General features: G+C 40.1%; 1 long non-coding RNA gene across 1 annotated transcript; it reads right to left on the bottom strand.

Moving 5' to 3' along the window:
* Positions 1-5568: 5568 nt before the first annotated feature.
* On the bottom strand, positions 5569-19483 carry LOC116271483. Its single transcript, XR_004180082.1, has 3 exons — positions 18409-19483; positions 16815-16931; positions 5569-6556 (listed from the first exon to the last, which is right to left on the bottom strand). It is a non-coding gene; the product is annotated as an uncharacterized LOC116271483 (long non-coding RNA).
* Positions 19484-22663: the final 3180 nt, after the last annotated feature.

Below are 22663 nucleotides of genomic sequence, written 5' to 3'. Positions count from 1 at the left end.
AAAGAAAATTCTTTCACCAGCTCTGAGAAATGTCAAATACCTTAAGTAAGCATTTAGCATGTGCAAGACTTTATAGATGAATCCCCTAACATGTTCCTGTGTCATGGTGTTCTTTGCTGCCCCAAATCCCTCATATGCAAAAAGCAGTGTTAGAATTATGTAGTCTTGCTAAAAATTCTTACATATAGAATCTGTCATCCTGTCTTTGTTTTAAGTAAGCTAAATGCATATTTTGTAACTTGGAATAGGTAACATTCACTTTAGAACTTGCAGATATACACTGTTTTTTAAAACGGGAAATATGATTATTTAGGACTTTGGGTAGACTGTGGAAATTTGTCTTGCTATTGTATATTTCCCTTCAAAACATTCTGTTTTCATTATTTGAGGTAAGCGATGCCTACTTTCTGCAATTCTTTATTTCTTTGTACTTTTTTAATGAAATGAATCAACCACTAATAAAGAGTAGTAAATAAGGCATTTTCATTTCTTTATTTTATGTATTATAACATTTTTAATGTTTGGACCTACCCAATTCAGGCATCTGCCACAATACTCATGTAAAATGGCATACTATTTGCATATCACCTATACACATTCTCCAATATACTTTAAATGATCTCTAGATTACTTATAATATCTAATGCAATATCAATTCTATATAAATAGTTGTGATACTCTTTTTATTTGTATTACTTTTTATTGTTGTATTCTGTTTATTGTTTTTCCCAAATACTTTCAGTTTGTGGTTGGTGGAATCTGCGATGCAGAGCTCATGGATATGGATAACCAACAGTATGTGTGTATATATATACATATATATACACACACACACTTTCTCTCTCTCTCTCTCTGTGTATATATATATATATAAAATATACCCACACACATCACACAAACACACACATGATATACACACACAGTATACACACATGTATCCTATTGATTCTGTTTTTCTGGAGAACTCTGACTGACACTGAGGCTTTAAATAGCAGACCAAGTAGCACAGCCTTTCTTCTGTAGGTAACAGAGAGACTTCAAAGATTTCCAAGAACAGAAGTGACTTGACCAGGGCTAAGCTGAGCTTTGGGAATCTGAAAGTGGAGTACAGTATAGTTTAGAAAGGATAGGCCAGAAACAGGATGACCAGTTAAGAATCTACTATAAGAGCCTAGTTTGGCAGCACTGAGAAAGGAAAGAGAGGGATAGATGGAAATTTTCAGAAATAGAATCAATAGAACTTGATGACTGGTTACAGGTGGGATGTGAGCAAGGGTGAGGGAGGAGTAGGTAAGAACAGGTTTGAGATCAGGGATCTAGAAAAATGGTGATGGCCTTATGAGAATAAGAATGCCAAGAAAATTAACTGATTTATGGGAAAATGTTTGTGAGTTCAGACTGGAAATATTAAATTTGATTTGCTAGTGGGATATGTAGATCAACTAGACCATTGATAAAAATGAGACTAGCATTAGAATAGAAACAAGCATAAACATTTATTGAGAAATTACTATATACTAGGTTCACTGTCTAGAACCTTATAGGCCTTATCCAATGTAATCTTCCCAAGTATTCTATAAAAAGAAACTTTTCATTATACAAATATCCCCTTTGTACAGAGAAAACTAAAGTGTAGGGAGTTAAGGCTCTTAGCAGAGTACATGCACAGTAAGTCAGGGGAACAAGAAGAAGGCCAGTGTGGCTGGAAGGCTGTGAGCAAGAAGAGGGGGTAGAAAGAGAGCCCGGTCAGAGACGGCCTCTGTAAAAGTATTTGTATCAATATGAAGGGTGATGAGAAGTCACTCGGGAAATAGGGGACTCATTTTTAAAGTGACTTAATGTTTCAGAAGAATCACTGCAGCTGCTGTATGAGATTAGACTTTAGGGGCAAAGTGGAAACAAAATGGCAAGGTAGGAGGCTCTTGTGGTAACCCAGGGCAGAGAAGATGACACTTTGGACCAGGGAAGAGGAGACAGAGTTGGACTGGATGGAAATTAGAGTCTCAAAGCTTTATTTAGGAACTCAGTATGGAGTAGCAGAGAGGGAAAAAACAGGTATGACTCCAAGGTCTCTGGACTCAGCCAGTGAAGGCGTAGCAGTACCATTTATCAATATGGGGAACACAACCCTGAGGGGGGAAACTGTAAGAGCAAGGGTTAGGGAGGAGTAGGTAAGAACAGGTTTGAGGTCAGGGATCTAGAAAAATGGTGATGGTCTTACCATCACCATCAAGTAGAGGTTATCAACATAACTTAGTTGTAATAACGATATCCCACATCTGGACAGGCTGGGTGTAGGCTGACAAGGCAGAATCTGAAATACTGAAAAGCGTTCTAGAGAAAAATCTTCTCTCTCCTAATTACCCATGAAAGATGATCCCTTTGGGGATTGAATTATATTTTATATGTGAACCCAAATAGGTTATAAACTCTAAACCAAACGGAACTGCACTAACATGTCATATGCCACACCCTAACCAAAACTTTGGAGAGCTCCAGTGATGGATGAGGGGCTTCCTCCCTAGTGGAGAGGAAGAAGCCAATGCAGACTTAGGAATAACAACATGGGCCAATATTCAATGAGGACCTACTGTGCTGTCTACCTGTAGGTTTCATTTAAGTGTCATGATAATCATATGAGGTTGATAGTATTATGGCTTTCACTATATAAAGAAATTAGCTAAGCAATATATTGAAAAAATTAAATTGCTGGCAGCATGCTAAACAGAGTAGAGAGAGAAAGTTGAAGTCCAGGGAACCAGTCAGAAGTCTATTTACAATAGCCCAGGTTTATTAATGAGGGATGGCAGCAAAAATGAAGGAAATGGAAACAGTATTAGAGATGTATTATATTAGAATGTAAGCCTCGGGAGGGCAGGAACGTAATCTGCCTTGATCGCTATTGAACCTTATTGCCTATAGCAATACCTGGAGTAGTCACTCAATGAATATGTGCTAAAGAAAGAAAGAAGGAATCATTCTATTCCGGCTACTCAATATGTCTATTACCTCTATGTAGTTACCACTTTAGCATGTGTGTATGTGGTAAGAAGATTTTACTTAAGATCTATCATCTTAGTAAATTTCAAGCAAACAATATGGTATTTTTAACTACTGTCACCATGCTGGATAGTTGTCAATTTTTATTAAGTTCAGGAGATCTTAACATGTCACCATGTTCAAGATCTCCAGAACTTATTCATCTTGAATAACTGAACATTTGCACCCTTTGACCAACATCTCCCCATTTCCTTCTCCCACCATGTACATGTATATCAAAACACCAAGTCATATACTTTAAATATATATATAAAATATTTATATGTCAATTATATCCCAATAAAGTTTAAAAATGAAAGAAAGAAATAAAGGGAGGCAGGAAGGGGGAGAGAAGGAGAAAGGAAAGGAAGGAAGGAGAGAAGGAAGGCAGGCAGGAAGGACTGAAGGAAGGAGAGAAGGAAGGCAGGAAGGGAAGATATAAATAGCAGTTATACACTAAGACTTTTTACTGTGAAACTTCTCAAATTTTCGAAATGTCTGTCTAGTTCTCCTTAAGCAAGCTCCCTTTTCTCCATCTAAACTTGCCACCTAGTATTAGAATTTTTTTTCAGTGTCACACTGAAAATTGTGTTGGCAATTTAATATAATTATCATTAGGTGTTCACTAACTTCTTCATCCCTCCTCAAAAGGTGCCCTAAATGTTTGAAGGTGTGTAGATTTTACTGGAGAGATAAAACACCCAACCATTACAACGGTAAATTGTTGTTATTGTTGCTCATGTAATCACTTTACTATAGCTCTCTGTATTTTTTCAACTGATTTATACTTACATGTGACTTTTTTAATAAATAAGAATTAAGCATAAATATAATTTTTTGGCCCAAAAACCTAATATTTTTTTTTCAACATACTGGCTATATAAATGATTTGTTTTAAAGTCCATTGGTAGCTATTTTGCCCTAAAGATGATATCTAAATGTACAAATACCTGACAATATTTTTTGAAATAATATACTAATAGAAATAAAATTCTCTGAAAATTCAAATATCTTGGTAAACACTGCTCACAATATGCACTGAATTTAAGTGAGTTGTGTTAAAATAAATTCGACATATGTTGTTTTTCTACTCTGTGTTTTCAAGGCCTCATCCTCTTGTCTCCTTTGCTTCCTTTTTCCTTTTTCTCTTTTTCTCCTAATTAGTTACTTACGCATGAGTTTAGGACTCAAGATCCTAATATTATCACTCTTGAGAATTATTAGCAAAAAATAAATTACTAGTTTTCCTGGAATATTGCTTTCACTAATCGCTTCAAAAACATTGTCGCAGATATACTCATTTTCAGTGAAATAAAATAATGTTTCTCCCAACAAAATTGTCCTTGAGAACTCCAAGTTTTCTATACTGGACAGTGTATAAATTTTGTTGTTAGCAAAGAAAAAGTTAAGAAATAAAAGATGACTCTGTGTTTTGGTGGCAGCGTAGGACACTGGTTAAGTGCAAGGCCCTGGAGTCAGGCTGCCTAAGTTCAAGTATGGGCTTGGCTGTTGGTATTTAATCTCTCTATGCCTCAGTTTTCTCTCTAAGAAATTAGGATGTTGAGGATAATAATAGGACAATTATAAGATCTTTGTGAGGATTCAATGGGTTAATTTACATAGAGGATTCTACCTGATCCTCAATGCAGCTCATCAACTTATTCTCTCTACCAGCCAGATACAGTGAGCATACAAAGGCTGGGAGGGGAATACATGGGCTGGACACTGTGGAAGGAATCAAGGTCCGGGTCCTCGACATCGGTGTCTTTTCTTAAAAGTGATTGTCCGGGCACAGCCTCTGATGGCGAGGCAGGGTCCCCTCCATCACCGCCCCTGTTACAATCCTCCTCTCCCTCCTCACAGAAGAACTGCATGACCTTCTCCAGTTTTACTGTGGAGCATCACCTCAGGCCAGGAAGACCTCCAGGTCACTAAAACCACGGGCAATTTGAAAAAGCATGACCCCTGAGGAAGAGCTCTGCGAGGGCAAATGAAGCCAGTGAAATAGGAAATATGGAGGAGGCACAGTCTCACTGCATCCAAACGACAAACTCAGGTGAGTCTCCCAGCCTGTTTGTATTCCCGTTCCTTATACTCTCTCTTCTTCCCTGTATTTTAAGATGAGAGTTGAGAAGTGGGATGATTATCCCAGGAATGCATTTGAATGGAATTTTAAAAGATCAAGGAAGCCCCTTTTTGTCAGAAAGAAAGCTTAATCTGGCTGTTTGGGTTGATGATGAGAATGGTTTCTCAATTAATTATGTGGTGGACACATTCTATGAAGAGATAACTTGGGTAACTTTCACTTTGGTTTTCTAATGCATTGTCTTCCTTGCTTCCTTCCCGCCTGCCTGCCTGCCTTGTAGCTTCCTTCTGTAGCTTCAAAAAATGTATTTGAAGCACAGATGTAATATGCAATAATCTGATAACTGTCATTTGCAACTATTTAAGTTTACAATTTTTAATATTTCTATGTAAAACATAAATGTAAGAGGAAATATATAGGTTTTCAAATTATTTGGAGGTGATGCAAGCCAGGAAGGAAGGAAGAAAGAAATGTAGGAAAGGAAGGAAGGAGAAAGGGAGGAAAGCAATGCACTAGAAAACCAAAATGAAAGTTACTTAAGCCCTGTCTTACTGTCATTTTTATAGCCCTAGAACCTGAACCAGCCACGGTGTAATTTTTGTGTCTTACAGGGTTCTCAATCCCTAGCCAAATGTCCACGACTTGAATGAATCAGGATACCAGAGACCCTGTATGCCTGTATGACAGGGTCTGTGTAAGAAAGAAAACCTGTTCAATATTCTTTAACCCCGTGTCCCAGATTACTTCTCTGTGTGTGTATGAGCGTGTGTGTGTATGTGTGTTGGTCCTACTAAAATACTTTGAAATGAAGAGATAACCCCAGAGGCAGTAGCAAATGGTCTTGTTCTTCTACTGCTCCGATGGCCAGTTTGGGAATAATCCCCTCACTTGGTAACCCATGTTGCTTCGGGCACACCTTCACTCATGGGTACAGAAGATTATAGGAATACTCATTCTCCATATTTTTCTGGCTCTTAACGTTGCCTGCCACACAGGTCCCTAAGCCCCTCAAAGCCCCCTTGTATACTTTTTAGAATATCCAAGGGCTGCCTCAAATGGACTCACAAAGGCAAGCCCAGTTAGGTATCACATGAAGTCCCCCAGCCACCATCTCTGGTGCCATCAAGTGCTGCCATGCCCACTGGGAGCTGCTTCATGACAAGCACCCGTGCCATTTCTTCCAGGGAGGTCTGCATTGTCCAGCTCCTGCTGCTGCCACTAGGTATCATGATTATGTCTGGAACCAGGGCTTCTTCTGCCAGGTACTATCCCATTTTCCAGGCCTGGCAGCCCATGCTGCCGATAAGCACACTGTCCACCATGCTGCTGCTCTGGAGCCCTGAAGAAGTCAAAGTTGCTCTGCAATCTCTGGAATCCTCAGCATGTGGATGACATGTTGCATTCCTTCAGCAAGTGGGGACGGCCTCTTTCCTGTTGGAGGCGACACTCTGTTAGCTCCCTGCCAAAGAGGTTTCTCAGCCCCTAATAGACATAGGCTTCAGTTGTAGCCAGCCTGCTAGTACAGAAGACTTTCCCAGAAACACATCTGAACTCCAGCAATAGATGTTGCCTGGTTTTGAGCAATGCACCATCCACCAAGCCAACTAAGAGTATGGCCCTTGCCTCTGCAATGGCTGCAGAGCTCCCCGCTCCTTTCTCACCCTCCATGTATGCAGCAATCAGGTTTCCACCCCCACCCTCGTATAGGAGCTGATAAAAAATAAAAATAAAAAACCTGGAACAATTGTCACTGTTTGCAATGATATGATTTGTATAGCTAAAAATCTCAACTTTAAATCTTTTCTAAAAACAATTAGAGAGCTCAGTAAGGTAGTCAGTTAAAATATTAATATACTAAAGTTAATGGTTTTTCTAAATAGCAAAAATAATAAAATATAAATTTAAAAATCCATTTTTATATAAACTATGTTACAAGAAATGTGAGAAAGTCATATGAGAAAAACTATAAAATTCTTCTGAATTATATAAAATGTAACTTAAAATATGATTCAAAATACTGTGTTTCTAGATTAAACGGTTCGATATTTTTAAAATGCCAATAGTTTTTCAATTACATGTTTAATACCACCCCAATCAAAAACCTAGCATTCCCTTTTTGAAAAAATAATATCAAGTTCATCTGGAAGAATAAAAATGTAAGAATAGCTAAGATTGTAGGAGAAAAGAATAATGAAGTGAGACTTGTCCTTCCAAATACTGAAACATATCATTGAGCAAGACCATACCAAAAAGACAAATCAAGACAATATATTTGAAATAAAAGCAACATTTTGAATCAACAGAGAAAAGATGAACTATGTATGTAGTATTGATGTTAGACCACAGACTAACCCTTGGATAAATAAATGAAATTCCCTACTTCAGATACCAGTTAACTTCTACTTCATAATAAGGCAAGCCTCAGAACATAAAAACACCACCATTTGTCTAGTTTACTTTTCTGCGGGTCATCAGTTTGGCCTGGACTCAGCAGAGAACCTCCTCTGATATTGGCCAGGCTCATCATGGGTCTGCCATCAGTTACTGTCCAGCTGACTCCTTGGCTGAAGGCCATCTAGTCTAAGATGGCCTTACGCTTGTCTCCAGAAGTTGGCTTGCTATCAGCTAAGTGATGAGAGTAGCAGGGCCATATGCCTCTTGTTGCCTAGCAGGCTTATTCCTATGGCACTGTAAGGTTCTGAGAGAGCAAGCAGAGCATGAAAGGCCTTTAAAGGTCTAGTCCTGGGACTAGTAGAATATCATTTTCACTACATTTGATTGGTCAAAGCAAGTTACAAGGCCAGCCCAGATTTAAGAGGTGAGAAAACAAACTCTACCTCCTGATGAACAGAACAGCAAAGTCACATTGCAGATGGGGGGTTCATACTCAAAAGGGTGCAGAATTGTAGCCGTTTTTCTAATCAGGCATACTAAACCTAAATAAACTGCAAATTCTGTATGTCAATGTACTGATAAAATCATAAACTTCTTAGAATAAAATATGAGTGACTATTCATATGAGGGATTGCAGACACTTTTCTAAAGTAAGACAACAAAACTAGATCCCATATAAAAAAAAGGTTAAGGCCAGGCATGGTGGCTCACACCTGTAATCCCAGCATTTTGGGAGGCTGAGGCAGGTGAATCACTCGAGGTCAAGTGTCGAGACTGGCCTGGCCAACATGGTGAAACCCCATCTCTACTAAAAATACAAAAATTAGCTGGGCATGGTGGCACACATTTGTAATTCCAGCTACTTGGGAGGCTGAGGCGTTCAAGGATCACTTGAACTGGGAGGCGGAGGTTGTAGTGAGCCGAGATGGTGCCACTGCACTCTAGCCTGGACAACAGAGCAAGACTCTGTCTCAAAAAAAAAAAAAAAAAAAAGGAAGAAAAGATTGACCTAGTTAACATCTAAATATCTAAAACTTTTGCATAATCAGGAAATCACCATAAAAAAGATAAAAGGTAAACCAGGTACAATGTGCAATACTAACAAATGGTTAATTCTTAAAGAGCTTTAATAATTTGATGATTTAAAAAAAGAAAAATAGACAAGTGATAATTTATAGAAGCACAAATTACAAATTATGAATAAAGATGTAAAAAGATGGTCATCCTCAACAGTAATCTAAGGCATCTACAATTAAAACAATAATAATTTATTATACTTTGACTATGGGATTGGCAAACATGGCTTTAAATGATAATTCAGAGTATGATTAAGGGTTTGGAGTAAGGAAATTAATGCACTCTTGGTGAAAATGTAAACTGGTAAAGACTCTCTGGATGGTAGTTTGGCGATAGCCAGCAACATTTTAAATGTGTATAATTTGAACTCAGCTATTCTATATCTAGAAATATTTCTACGGTATCCATATGCAAAAATTGGGCACATGGGATTATGTGTGGAGTGGCAGTCATTTTTCCATTTTAATTGGGATGATTTTTGAGAAAGTGACATTTGAGCAAAGTCCTGAAGGTGTGGGAGAGTTCAAAATCCAGCTAGAGGGAACCACATAGCAAATGCTATAAGACGCAAGTGTGCCAAGGGAATTGGAAGCTCAGCCCAGAGGCTAATGTGGCTGGAGGGTGGTGAGTGACCACGAACAAGAGTCGTAAACATGAGGTCAGAGAGGGAGTTGTGGTGGGCCATGAACAGGTGGGACATGGAGAGGGGCAGAGAATAGAAGATAGATTACACAGGACCCTGTAGGATTCTGGTTTCTCTCTGGATGACATGGGAAGCCACTGGATGGTTTTGATAAGAAGACACGATCTGACTTAACTTAAAGATACCTCTACTTTTCTAAAAATAGACTGAAAGTGGGATGCAAAGGCAGAAGTGGAAAGCCAACTTCGGAAGCCCCTGAAGCAAGTCGGGAGATAAATGGTATGGCTCTGCCCAAGGCGGTGACAGTGGCGGTAACAAGAACTGGTCAAATTCAGGATTAGCTCAGAGTAGACAGAAAATGTGAGAGAAAGAGAAAAGGCAAGAATGACTCCAAGGATTCCGGCCCGAGGATAGAATAGATAGGATATTTGGAAGGATAGAATTGCCAGGAACCAAAATGAAAAATGCTCAGGGAGAACAGGCTTAGAAAAAAAGATTAGAAATTGACTTTTGTTCCTGTTGAGTTGGAGATGTTTATTAGACAAGCAAGTGGAAATGTCAAGTAGGGAATGCCTACAAGAGTCTAGAATTTTAGAGAGAGGGTCTAAAGGAGAGATGGGCTTAGCCAGGTAGAGGAGTGAAAGCAAAGACCTCCAGCATCATCACAAGTCAAGAGACAAGTCATCCAGGAACTGGGCAATGGAACATCTCCGTGGAAAACCCGATTGTATGCTCTGTTTACTGAGATAGGAGAGAACCGCCTTACGGCATAAGGTGGGACTTGCTGGCGGGACTTGCTGGCACAATGCTGCTAAAAGGTTTATGGAGATATTTGCATATGCATATCAAGGCACAGCATTTTCCTTTGAACTTACCCATGTCACAGAGATCTTTATCCATATGTCTTACTGCTAATTTTCTCCCTAAAATGATCCTATTGTCCTGCCACTCCTTTATCTTTAAGATGGTAAAGATAGTTATCAATAAATACTAAGGGAACTCAGAGACCGGTGCCGGCGTGGGTCCTCTGTAAGCTAAGCGCTGGTCCCCTGGGCCCACTTTTTCTTTCTCTATACTTTGTCTCTGTATCTCATTTCTTTTCTCAAGTCTCTCGTTCCACCTAACGAGAAACGCCCACAGGTGTGAAGGGGCAGTCAACCCCTTCATTCTACTGCAGCCCTTGGTCAAGTCATGACATTTTAAAACAAAAACCTACAGTTTTCCCTTTTATTTTGTGTGGTCCTGCTTCTCTATGTTCTGTCACTAAGTATTTAAAAACTCCTTCCCACACCCAGGCTAGTTGGGAGCTGAGTACTACACACTTGTAAAACCATCTCCAACGGTTTATTTTACAAGATAAGAAAAAGTATACTTGAAAGGGTAATATATCCTGGTTGACAGGAATTTTTTCTTGTTGGCTTTTACCATTTAAAACTATGAACAGAGACAAACCTGTCTCCAAGGTCAATAATCATTTCAGCAGTGCTGATACTGGGAAAAAGGTTATCTAAGTACAGGAGACATTTAACTTGAGACCAATTTTACTAGCCATTTTTCTATTTTTCATTTAATTTATATCTGACACTTTAACACCTACAGCACACTGCATCCTTAATACCAGAACAAAAACAAATAAAAATCCCTTATTCATACCTGCCCAATTTCCTGAAAAAAAGATACAAAAATTATTACAAGCTTACTAATTGCTTTTTTTTCTGGATGATGATTTAAAATTTTAAGTCTTTTCATTCACTGACACTAAAATGTGTGCTAATGCATTGGCTTACAAAGAATCTAGTGGCTTCCTCACTGCAGCCCACATGGTACAGTATTCTGTTATGTAGGGTGAACATTGTGGTTTCCTTCTTTTCAGCATGAGCTACTCCTGCACTCTGAACTGAAAAAGAATCTGAATACATCAGGCTCAATTAATAATATGACGGCTTTATTGGCAGCAGGATGAAGTTGAACATACTGAACCTGTTATGCCCAGACCGTTTGTTCCCCAAAGAAGACCACCAGAGTCCAGAGTCAAAGCCAAGCAGCAAGGATCTTTACTACAAGTTCGAACCTGGTCCCTCCATTCCACAGTATACAAGAGGGCCCCGAACAATGTGAGCGTTTGCTTTTCATAGCCCGAGAGTTACAGGGGAACAAAGGAATTCTTTTGGTTCCCGCGCCTTCAGTAAAACCTTGAACGGCTGTCTCCTTATCGGAGACTTTCCAGGTGGTGTTTGTACTGGGCTCAGGGAGTTTTTAGCCCGGGGCTGAGGAATGTGCCCAGCTCCTTTCAAACCAAGATGAGAGGTGAGAAAGACACCAGTTTAGGCCATTTGGGTTTCTTGCTAATGTTGAAAAAAAAAAAAAAAAAGAACTAACACAAGATTTTAAACACTCTCATCTGGATGTTTAAACTTTAAGGATTGAATAAAGGCCTCCTCCAAAAAAGCAAGAGCAAAGAAATGTTAGGTGATTTATAAAAAATTGGAGGACTAAGGACTGTTAAGACATTGAAATAGGAATCACTGAAGGAGTGTGTGTTGCGTTCTCTGGAGATAATTAGAGCTTAATGTAGACCCACATGTTTAATTTTTTTCATATCTGTTAGTGCAAACTCCCTAACAAAGTCTAAATGAACAAACATTCTTTTTGATGATCATGATGTGCAAAGGGCTGGGTTTATCCAGGGCAGCGGAAGGGAGGGAAGTGAAATACAGAACTGAATACAAAACATTTAAATTGTAAATTCTCCGAGGCCACATCCCATGTCTCTCAAAGAATCCTAGCACTATGCTAAGCACACAAAGGTGCAATTTTTTAAATGAGCAAGAACTTAAAAAAAACAAACATTGAGTAATATTATATGATTCCACTTATATGAGGTACCCAGAATAGGCAAATTCATAACAACAGAAAGCAGAATACAGGTTACTGGGGCAGGGGCAGGGGCAAATGAGTTGTTTATTGGGTATAGAATTTCTATTTGGAATAACAAAAAAGTTCTAGAAATGGATGGTGGTGATGGTTACATAATATTGTGAATGTACATAATGCCACTGAACTGAACATCTAAAATTGGTTAAAATGATAAATTTTATGTTCTATATATTTTACTACCATGAAATTTTTAAATAAAAATAAAATAACAAGCATTGAGTGCTTGGCTACACAGGAATAGCGAACTGTTTTCTCAGGAGGCTCAGGCCACCTCTTCACAGAAGCCTCGGGGGAACCCAAGCACCCCTGCGTGTGGGAAGCCCCGCAAAGGAGTGGCAGTGCTGGTGCTGGGGCTGCCTGATTTGTAGGAAATAGAAGCCATCTCTCCCACTTGAAGATGATGTATTAGCTAACAGAGACTTCCGCTTCCTGTGAAGCAATCTTTCACACACTCGAAGACACTAGCCCCAAAATACTATGGGGTGGAGGTGGGAAGGCCTGAACTTTGGTCTCAAGTATCTCACTTGCCATCTGGGCAATTTAGACTTCTCAGGTCTCAGTTGCCATTTCTGCAAATTAAAGTAATGGGACCAGATGTTACATGGCTTCCACCAGCTCCACAATTCTCTGATTCAAACGTATCCCTTAACTGTTTTTTTCCATATAGTTTCAACTTAATTACATGATGAAAATAGTTTCCCATTTCTTTAGCCATCGCTATTATTTTCTGGACTCTCCAGTTCCTTCCTGTTTTTGTTTTTTGTTTTCCAGAGGAACAGTGATCCAAAGTAAACATATCAGTTTCATAAAGTTATGATTAGTGAATAATATGGAGGAGACATCATTTGTAAATTCTAACACAAAATCACTGTAACTCTTTCTTTTTTGTTTTTTTTAAGCAATAATATTATACTGCTGACTTGTTTCTGACAATTGATAAATTATGTAGTTGAGAATCAAGTAATACAGTAACAATAACTATTTTCCTTTCCTTAGATCATTTGGGTGATAAAAAGCAGCCCAGTGACTCCTCCATCCACAGGTAAGGATGAGAGTATGAACAAAGAAACTTTCCATTATTCAGAAGCAATAAGGAGCATGCAGTGGTTCTTTACCTAACCTGTAGTTCCTGTATTCAAATTACATTCATTCCACTCAGTCAAAGCTGCTGTTAAAAAGAAAATTCTTTTTAAAAATCTTTTTCAACATCTAAGTATATTTTAGGTGTTATAATTTATGCCATTTCAAATCCATCAGGTGTGGCTATATCATTGAATGTGTGTATAAAGTTGTTAGGGTGATTTCAGTTTTAAAGCAGATTTTCTGTCAAACATCTGTCTACCTATATATGATAGCAAATATCAATCTGATTGAGCAATTCACACTTCAATACATTGATTTTTTAAAAAATGAAGTGGATACACCAAAACCCCTAAAAGCACTTGCGGGGTAATAGATAAATGTACCCTGAATAATAAAGTAGTATGAGGAAACAGGTACCATCCCAAGAAAGGGAAAAAAAAACAACATTCATGAAATGAAAGAACACATTCCCACTGTAAACTAATATACCAACAAGATTTCAATGGGATTGTTTTATTAGGTTATTAGGTTTTTCTTATTTCATGGTGGATTAAGTTTCTAAATCAGACTTCAAGTATATTATTATCAGAAAATACAGAAAGTTCCTGCACTATAATATATACGTTTTCTTTTCTTTTTTTTTTTTTTTTTGAGACAGAGTCTCACTCTGTTGCCCAGGCTGAAGTGCAGTGGCACAATCTCGGCTCACTGTAGCCTCCACCTCCCAGGTTCAAGCAATTCTCATGCCTCAGCCTCCCGAGTAGCTGGGATTACAGGCGTCCATCATCTTGCCCAGCTAATGTTTGTATTTTTAGTAGAGACAGGGTTTCACCATGTTGGTCAGGCTGGTCTCGAACTCCTGACCTCAGGTGATCTGCCCACCTTGGCCTCCCAAAGTGCTAGGATTACAGGCATGAGCCACAGCGCCCGGCCCATATTTTCTTTAGGTAATGATAAATCATATTTGAAGAATGCCTAAAAGGATCCAATAATGCCTCAAATACACAAACCTACTAGAACAGATTTTATTCAAAATTACAATGACAAAATAATATACGGAGGTAAAAATCTTTATTAAATGACCACATCATAATCTGATAAAATATTTCCTGATATAAGAGAATGAATTATGAACTGGTTTATAATATATTTTTTAAAACCCAAGGTAAAACAAAACTAATAAACTCTGCATACATTATCATTTACATTTTATGATTATTTTCTATTTGGACATCCTCTTCCGTATACCCATTGCCCTGTGCTTTTCACTGATTTTCTCAACTACACTCCTCCTCCTGGACTGTGAACATTTGCTAAAAATCTCTTTAAAAAACACCACCACCACCAGAGACTTCCCACTGCTGCCATGCTCTCAGATTGTCTAGCTCTCCCAGAAAAGGACAATAAGCTAAATAAGCTAAATTCACAATAAGGCGGATCTAAGGGATAACAGGTCTTTTCGAATCTGATTCCTCCCTTCTCCTCCACCCTCACCTCTCACCACTGGGCCTCTCCTTTCCAGCCACAGTGAACTGCTTTCTCACACTTCACAATCATGCCTAGCATGATTGGCTCCTTCAACCTTCACCATGGAGCAGCCTTCACGCACATACATTCCCTCTTCCTCTTCATGCTTTGGCTAACTCTTCATCTTCATTCAGAGCGATTCCAGGAAAACTTATTGACACCCTCCACCTCCCACCCCATAGCTGGGTGTGGTGTCTCATTTAGGTATGTATGTACAGATATATCCTTTGTATGTGTGTATATACATATATATCACTGATTATAATGTATACTTATCATAGCACTATTACAATGTATCACTGTTTTTACTGTGGCTTTCAATAGGCTCTAAGCTATTTCAGGGCAAAGATCATTTAACAGTCAATTTTATATCCCTAACATCTAACATAATGCTTCACTTATAGTCATAGATTGTAAATGGTAAATGAATAGCTAGATAAACAAATAGTCAAGGGCAGGGAGAGGTTGTCCTGTTCCTAAAGTACATTATGGAGGCAGCCACCTCCCGCTGCAAAAAGTGAGCCATTCCTGATTTTCACTACATTCTGTACTTGTAGTCAAGAGAAGTAACCGTTCAGATAGAGATAGGCGGGTCAATGGATGGATGGATAGATAGATAGATAGATAGATAGATAGATAGATAGATAGATAGACACAGATTCTTTGTAGCCTAGGAACAAACGGCCTAAAATATATTTTTAAATATCCCACCGAATCTCAAGGCAATGACTGAAAGGGGTTGGATCAAAGGCATTAAAACCCAGCTACATCTACTTTAAAATTTTATATAGGGTAGCCCAAAACTGATGGTGGTACCCAGTGTACTGCAAGGGTACCAAATACCTGTTGAAATAAACTGCAAACAAGTCCGGGTGCAGTGGTTCATGCCCGTAATCCCAGCACTTTGGGAAGCCAGGGTGGGTGGATCACTTGAGGTCAGGAGTTCGTGACCAGCCTGGCCAACATAGTGAAATCCCAACTCTACTAAAAATATAAAAATTAGCTGGGCATGGTGGCGTGTGCCTGTAATCCCAGCTATTTGGGAGGCTGAGGCATGAAAATCACTTGAATCTGGGAGGTGGAGGTTGCAGTGAGCTGAGTTCATGCCACAGCACTCCAGCCCGGGCAACAGGGTGAAGCTCTGTCTCAAAAAAATAAATAAATAAATAAAATAAATTTCAAACAAAAACCAAGTGCAGATTAGGTCTAAACCAATTATTTTTTACTTAAGACAGTAACCCCCAACTTGAAAACTACCAGCTTCCGAATCATAATAAGGTATCCTTGAACTCACATTTACAGGCAGCATTGCCAATAGACAAAATAAATGCTTCTCAAACACAAGGATGACTATTTGTCAAGTATAGACGACGGTGTGATTAATAAAATCCAAATACATTTAAAGATGGTATTAAATTTATAATCAGTTTATCATTAAATATTTTCTCAGCTAATATAAAATAAGTATTAATGAGTCCTTGAAAATGTTGGCATTATTTAAAGCATCTCATGCCAAGAAAAGGATTGAGAATTGCTAGTGTAGGGTTCTTTATAAACTCTGCAGAGGAGGCTGGAGTTTCCGGGTTCCAGTGCCTTAATATGTATATATGTAAGCTAACCTCTTTACTTCATTTCACAAAGATTATTAACAAAAATAGTTGCAATGTATTAAGTTTTACTGATGAACATAACGAGAATGGACTTACATTTGGAGTAATAAATTTAAAGTAATAAAAGGAAAGTAAACAACTATATACACACATGCTAAAACCCATATAAAAATCTATTAATTTAATTTATTGGGTCTCCTCCATAGATATGCTCATCTACAGAGTGTACTGAAACTTTCTCTTAGCACAAAGTTAACTAAGCCCCTCAGGCTGCTTCGAACTTGCTTTCTTTCCCACTTCCACGTTGTAAAGAGCTCCAAGTTCACTAACCAAGTGGTCCTTCTTTAACAGCAATAACAAGAAATGGGGAGGAAGAATAGATAGGAACTCAACAGCAACTCTAAGGCGGGTTGATTACCTGGTCTTCCTTAAACTGGGGGCTCTTGTTAAACTCACTTTGCTTCCTGAAGAAAAGCTGGGCCAAGATGCGCTCTGCTCTAGCCTGGATATAATCGTCCATGTCAAGGGTTTGAAGCTGACAGTGTAAACCAAAAGAAGGTATGTCAGCATCTAAAAGAAGATATGTCAGCATCTAACTACTCAGATCCCTGCAGAGATCTTACAGCTGTCAAGGCATTTCCCCGCAAGCAGAGGGAGCCAGTTCCGGCCTCGGCCAGCCCAGACTGGGGCTCCCACAGTGCTACAGCTATTGAGAGGTGACAACATGCTAGCGGCCCTCACTCTCGGAGCCTCCTCGGCCTCCGCGTCCACTCTGGCAGCGCTTGAGGAGCCCTTCAGCCCGCCACAGCACTGTGGGAGCCCCAGTCTGGGCTGGCCGAGGCCGGAACTGGCTCCCTCTGCTTGCGGGGAAATGTGGAGGAAGAGGCGCGGGCGGGAACCGGGGCTGCGCACCGCGCTCGAGGCCAGCGCGAGTTCCGGGAGGGCGTGGGCTCGGTGGGCCGGGCTATCGGAGCGCCCGGCTGACGGTGCCGGCCTGGGCAGTGAGGGGCTTAGCACCGAGGCCAGCAGCTCCAGAGGGTGCGCAGGGTCCTCCAGCAGTGCCGGCCCGCCAGCGCTACGCTCGAATTCCCGCCAGGCCTTAGCTGCCTCCCCGCAGGGCAGGGCTCCAGACCTGCAGCCCGCCCTGCCCGAGCCTCCCCCAACACCCGCCGTGGGCTCCTGCGCCTCCGGAACCTCCCCGACAAGCGCCGCCCCCTGCGCCGCGGTTCCCGGTCCCACCAACCGCCCAAGGGCTGAGGAGTGCAGGCTCGCATGGGACTGGCGAGCAGCTCCGCCTGCAGCCCCGGCGGGGGACCCACTGGTTGAAGCCAACTGGACTCCTGAGTCTAGTGGGGACTTGGAAAACCTTTATATCAAGCAACGGGATTGTAAATACACCAATCAGTACTCTGTGTCTAGCTCAGGGTTTGTAAATTCACCAATCAGTACTCTGTATCTAGCTAATGTAGTGGGGACTTGGAGAACTTATCTGTCTAGCACTCAGGGTTTAGCTCAGGGATTGTAAATGCACCAATCAACACTCTGTCAAAATGGACCAATCAGCTCTCTGTAAAACAGACCAATCAGTGCTCTGTAAAATGGACCAATCAGCAGGATGTGGGTGGGGTCAGATAAGGAAATAAAAGCAGGTTGGCGGTATCAGCAGCAGCAAGTCCATGGTGTGTAAGCTTTGGTTTGTCCCACTTTACAATAAGTCTTGTTGCTGGTTACTATTTGGTTGCACACCCACTCATCGTGAAAGTCTGCAGCTTTACTCCTGAAGCCAGCGAGACCACGAACTCACCAGAAGGAAAAAACTGTGGACGTGTCTGAACATGTGAAGGAGCAAACTCCGGACACACCAAATTTAAGAACTGTAACACTCACCGCCAGGGTCCGTGGCTTCATTCTTGAAGTCAGCCAGACCAAGAACCCACCAAATCTGAACATACTATGACCTCCTGGAAACGGTCATCTTGTGTACCAGTTTCGCGTTGCCATGGGGAGCTCACCTTTTCAACTCTGGGTGGTAGGGAGAGTCTGATAACTAGAGGGCCTGAAGCATCTGAAATTTTCTTTAGAAGGGATGGATGGAGCAGGACCTAGAGACAAAAGGACTTCTCAGAATTCCATGCCTAGAGGCTGCCAAATAGTTGGTTCTGGTGCTCTGCAGTCAGAGACTGATGGTCTCTCTCCGCTGGGGCCAGTAATCACCCTCTGCTGGGCCGGGATGTTCAGTGGGCTGGGCCTGATTCTCTGTGTCTGTCTTTGCGTATACGGCTGTTGCTGTCCTTATTCTTCCCACTCTTGACATTCTCTTTCTCAGTCTGCTTCTCAGTTTCTGTGTGTGTGTGTGTGTGTGTGTGTGTGTGTGTGTGTGGCGCGCGCCTACCTCTCTCAATGAGTGTTTCTCCCTGTGTTTATTATGTTTGCACACCTCTGCACATCTGCCTCTGAATCTGTCTTGTCTGCATGTGTGCGTGTTTGTCTTTATGTATGTTCTTGTGTCTGCCTGCCTTCGTGTATAGGTCTGTCTGTATATTGGCAGGCGTGTTTCTTTCCTTCTGTCTCTCTGTGGGTCTGTGTCCCTCTTTGTGTGTATGTGTGTGTCTCCTACTTGTGTATGGTTGTGTTCTTTTCTTTGCGTCACTCCCTTTTCATGTCCGTTTTTCTGTGTCTTTCTCTTTACTGGGGTTGTGTGTCTGTGTGTATGTGTGTCTCTTCCTCTCTGGGCATCTCTCCGTGTATCAATCACTGTGTGTGTCTGTCCCTCTGTATGTGTGTGACTCTCTCTGTGTTTCTCTCTGGGTATATGTTCCTTCTGTCTCTCTGCTTGTCTATCCTCCCTCCCTCCCTCCTTTTTCTTTCACACTCCTGATGCAGAACACATCCCCGGTCACCCCATCAGAAGCACCTCCCATCACTTCCTCTGATGGGGGTTGGCGGATTATCCTCCATCAAGGTGCAAATCAGACATTCCTGAGGGTGGGTGAGGAGTGAAAAACTTCCTCCTACCCCCAAATTCTGATTCATTTATTTATTTCCTGTTGTAAATCAATTCTTGTTTTCTTTCATTTAAAACTTCGTACTTCTGTTCTCTTTTTAAAATATTTGTACTCTTCTAATTTGGGATTTGTATTTAATGGTTTTCAATTGTCATTTTTATCTTTTATAATTTTAAGCTTTAATTTGTTGATATTAGCCTTTCATGTCACATTAAATCTTATTTTGCCTCCAAAATAATTTTGATTTTTAACATTTTGCCTTTGTCATATTTTGCACATACATAACATTTTTATTCTAATCATTTTTCTATTCTCTTTTCTTATTCACTTTTTAAACTTTAGCTTGCTATCTTTGAGTTTTCCCTTATTTTCCTATTTATATTTTATTTGATCTGATTTTGCTTTATGATTTGTTCTTATTATGGCTATTGAGAATGATGGCCAAGAGGGTGGCAGTCACAGTGAGACCCACACCGAAATTCGGGGTCACCAGAATCCTCCTTCCCTGCCATCCCCTGCCAATAACACTTACAGCCAACTTTCTGCTCTTTCTCATATAGCTCTCCATAAACCTCTCGCCAGGTAGGCCTAGGAAGGTTTTGAGACCAAGGTGCTAGAATTTGCCAGTCTCTCTCAAAGAATGGAGGGGGTCATCCTGGGAAATGAGTTTCACCAGGATCAGGTCCACCTTTTTGGACTTAGGCCCTGTTGAGACTGCAGAATTCACCTGTGCTTCTCCCTGGAGGCCTTGTTGGGTCTCCTTGTAGGAAGAACCACAGCGAAGAGAAATGCCTGTCTGTTCCCAGACTCACCCTAGGGGTGCCAAATCAGACTGTTTTACTTTCCACCCAGTCTCAGAAAGCAACCTAGTCCTAAGAATTTTTAAAATCTAAATTCCACAATGTATCCCTCTCTCAAACCCTTCATTTCATCTAATTAAGGAGCCCAGGAGTGAATTTTTTAAAGCAAATAATTATTTAATGCAGTGAACAATTTATCTTAGTCTATGTTTTGTATATACAGGTCATCGTAGATTTCCCAAAATAAAGAATGAAAGGGAAGAAATTCTACCTCGGTACTCCTGAAGTTTCTCTTCGTATAGAAGAAACTCTCTCTCCCTCCCCCTCTCCCCACCCTTTCCCCCTCAAGTATACTTGAAAAGTAAGTTGGGCATGCTCATTTCATCTCCTCTCTCTTTTTGCTTGGGAGCTGGCAAACCTTCCGAGAACATGCACTTTTACTTTATGCCATAAGGTATACAAAGACCTGCCTCAACATGGGGAGGCCTATCCAATTCTGGGGACCACTATTAGGAAACCCACCTGCTCACAATATTAGTATATTCTCTAATATGTGATTTATTACTAATAAAAGTGATTTGGATCTCTATATGTTGACTTTTTTATCTTTATTTCTAGGTTCAAAATTTCAAGCATTGAGAGAGAATGTGATATATTGGATCCCTTTTTAAACAGATGAGAAGACTATTAGATTCTCCTGTTCACATGTTAATTCATCCAGTTTATTTATTCATTTGTTTAATACACATCTACTGAGGGCTCCCTTTGGTCCAGACACATTGCTTACCAGAATATTGTGCAGAACACTGACACTTGGCAATCTCTCTCAAGCTGGCTTATTCTCACCTGGTCTTCAGGGTTGTAGGCAAGAATGAAAAGCAAATCCTAATCACATGTGCTCTTAATGTAATGTTGGGTTCCAATAGTGAAAAATACCACATCTTCAATGTGAATGTTGAATTCTATGGTACCTTGAGTTCCAATAATCCCCACCTAAGGAGGAAAATGCTGTCTATTTAACTTTAAGCAAATAAAATGTACACTTGTTGTCTCGGTGAAATTATTGATCACACCCCTTTGACTCTCCAGAGAGCCTAATTTGGATGATCAATTATATGGATACCATCAGAAAATCTAATTCATTATTCAATCAAATATTCATTAAGAATAAGTGTTAATAGGGAAGAACAGATGAATAAAAGCACGTGGTTATACAGGAACTCCTTAGTAAGGGTAAGAGTGGAAGGTAGAGGCCATCCTTCACTCCTTCACATAAAATCTCCTAGCCCCACAAAAATCAAAAGATAATAAAGTAAATGTTCCCTAAAATGTATTAGTGAGTTCAATACACAGAGCATTATGAAAAAGGGTATCAATCACCATGTTCTAATTAACGGTTACAAATGATGTTCCCTAACACAACAGGCAGAAGATTTACATTTCAGTGTTTTACCACCCCCGTGCCTTCCTTTGCACTTGCTTAGCAAAAATCATCCTTCTAGGATAGCAACTTCCTAACAATCTTCCTTAAAAGGGGTTAAAAAGTAAATTTGTACACAAATGCCCACACACAAACACAACAAAATGAAGTCTAATCCTTGAAATATAATTAGTGAAAAATCACAATGCCCTTTTCCAATTTATTAAAGCCTTCACTTCTAAAAACATAAAACAAGACTTTTGCTATGATGACATAATGAGTAAATTCCAGTCTGGTTTTAGTTCTTTCTTTTAAGATGGAGAAAGGTACAGACTTCTTAGAGAAGCCCATTCCATCTGTGTATACTATTGTTGATTTCCTCAGGGAAATCCATGAAACTCTGGAAGAACCACAGCCAAATCATTATAGAAACATGCTACACAGCTTGGCTTTTCTTATGGCACCCATATAGTTGATCATCCAAACCAGGTTTTCTGGAGAGTTAAAGATGGTGATCAATAATTTCACCAAGACAAGTATACATCAGGGATGCCCTAGACAAACTGGAGTATGGCCACCCTACTGATGCTCCATGTCTCCGCAGCTACCCACACTCACATTGCACTGAGAGGCAATCTGTTATTTCACACTCTCCCAAGGGCAGCACCTTCCACTGAGGATGCAAAACTGAAAAACCTCAGCAAGCGTTCCAGACCTTCCATCATCATGATAACATCTTTACCACTTCTGAAATATTCTTAGCCTCTTTTCATGCACATCTTGAATCGTTCTGTCTCATTAAACTCAGAAACTACGTTGCAGGATCTTCATGGTTTCCTCTGTAGCAACTGTGCCCACAAAGCCATTAGGACTGAGTCATTCTATGTTATTAACAACTGAAGCAAAACTAAAAATACCTCCCATTTGCTTCTTTCTGCATTAAAAAGTAAATTCCACCCCCCTGCAAAAAAATGTTTAGAGATAAATTACCTTTCCACATCCACTTAACACATAGTGCATTTTGTTTGCATTAAAATGAAAA

Source organism: Papio anubis, chromosome 19 (assembly GCF_008728515.1).
Source record: "Papio anubis isolate 15944 chromosome 19, Panubis1.0, whole genome shotgun sequence".
Classification (NCBI taxonomy): domain Eukaryota; kingdom Metazoa; phylum Chordata; class Mammalia; order Primates; family Cercopithecidae; genus Papio; species Papio anubis.
Note: the sequence above shows the minus strand (reverse complement) of the source record. Positions and strands in the feature narration are given on the sequence as shown.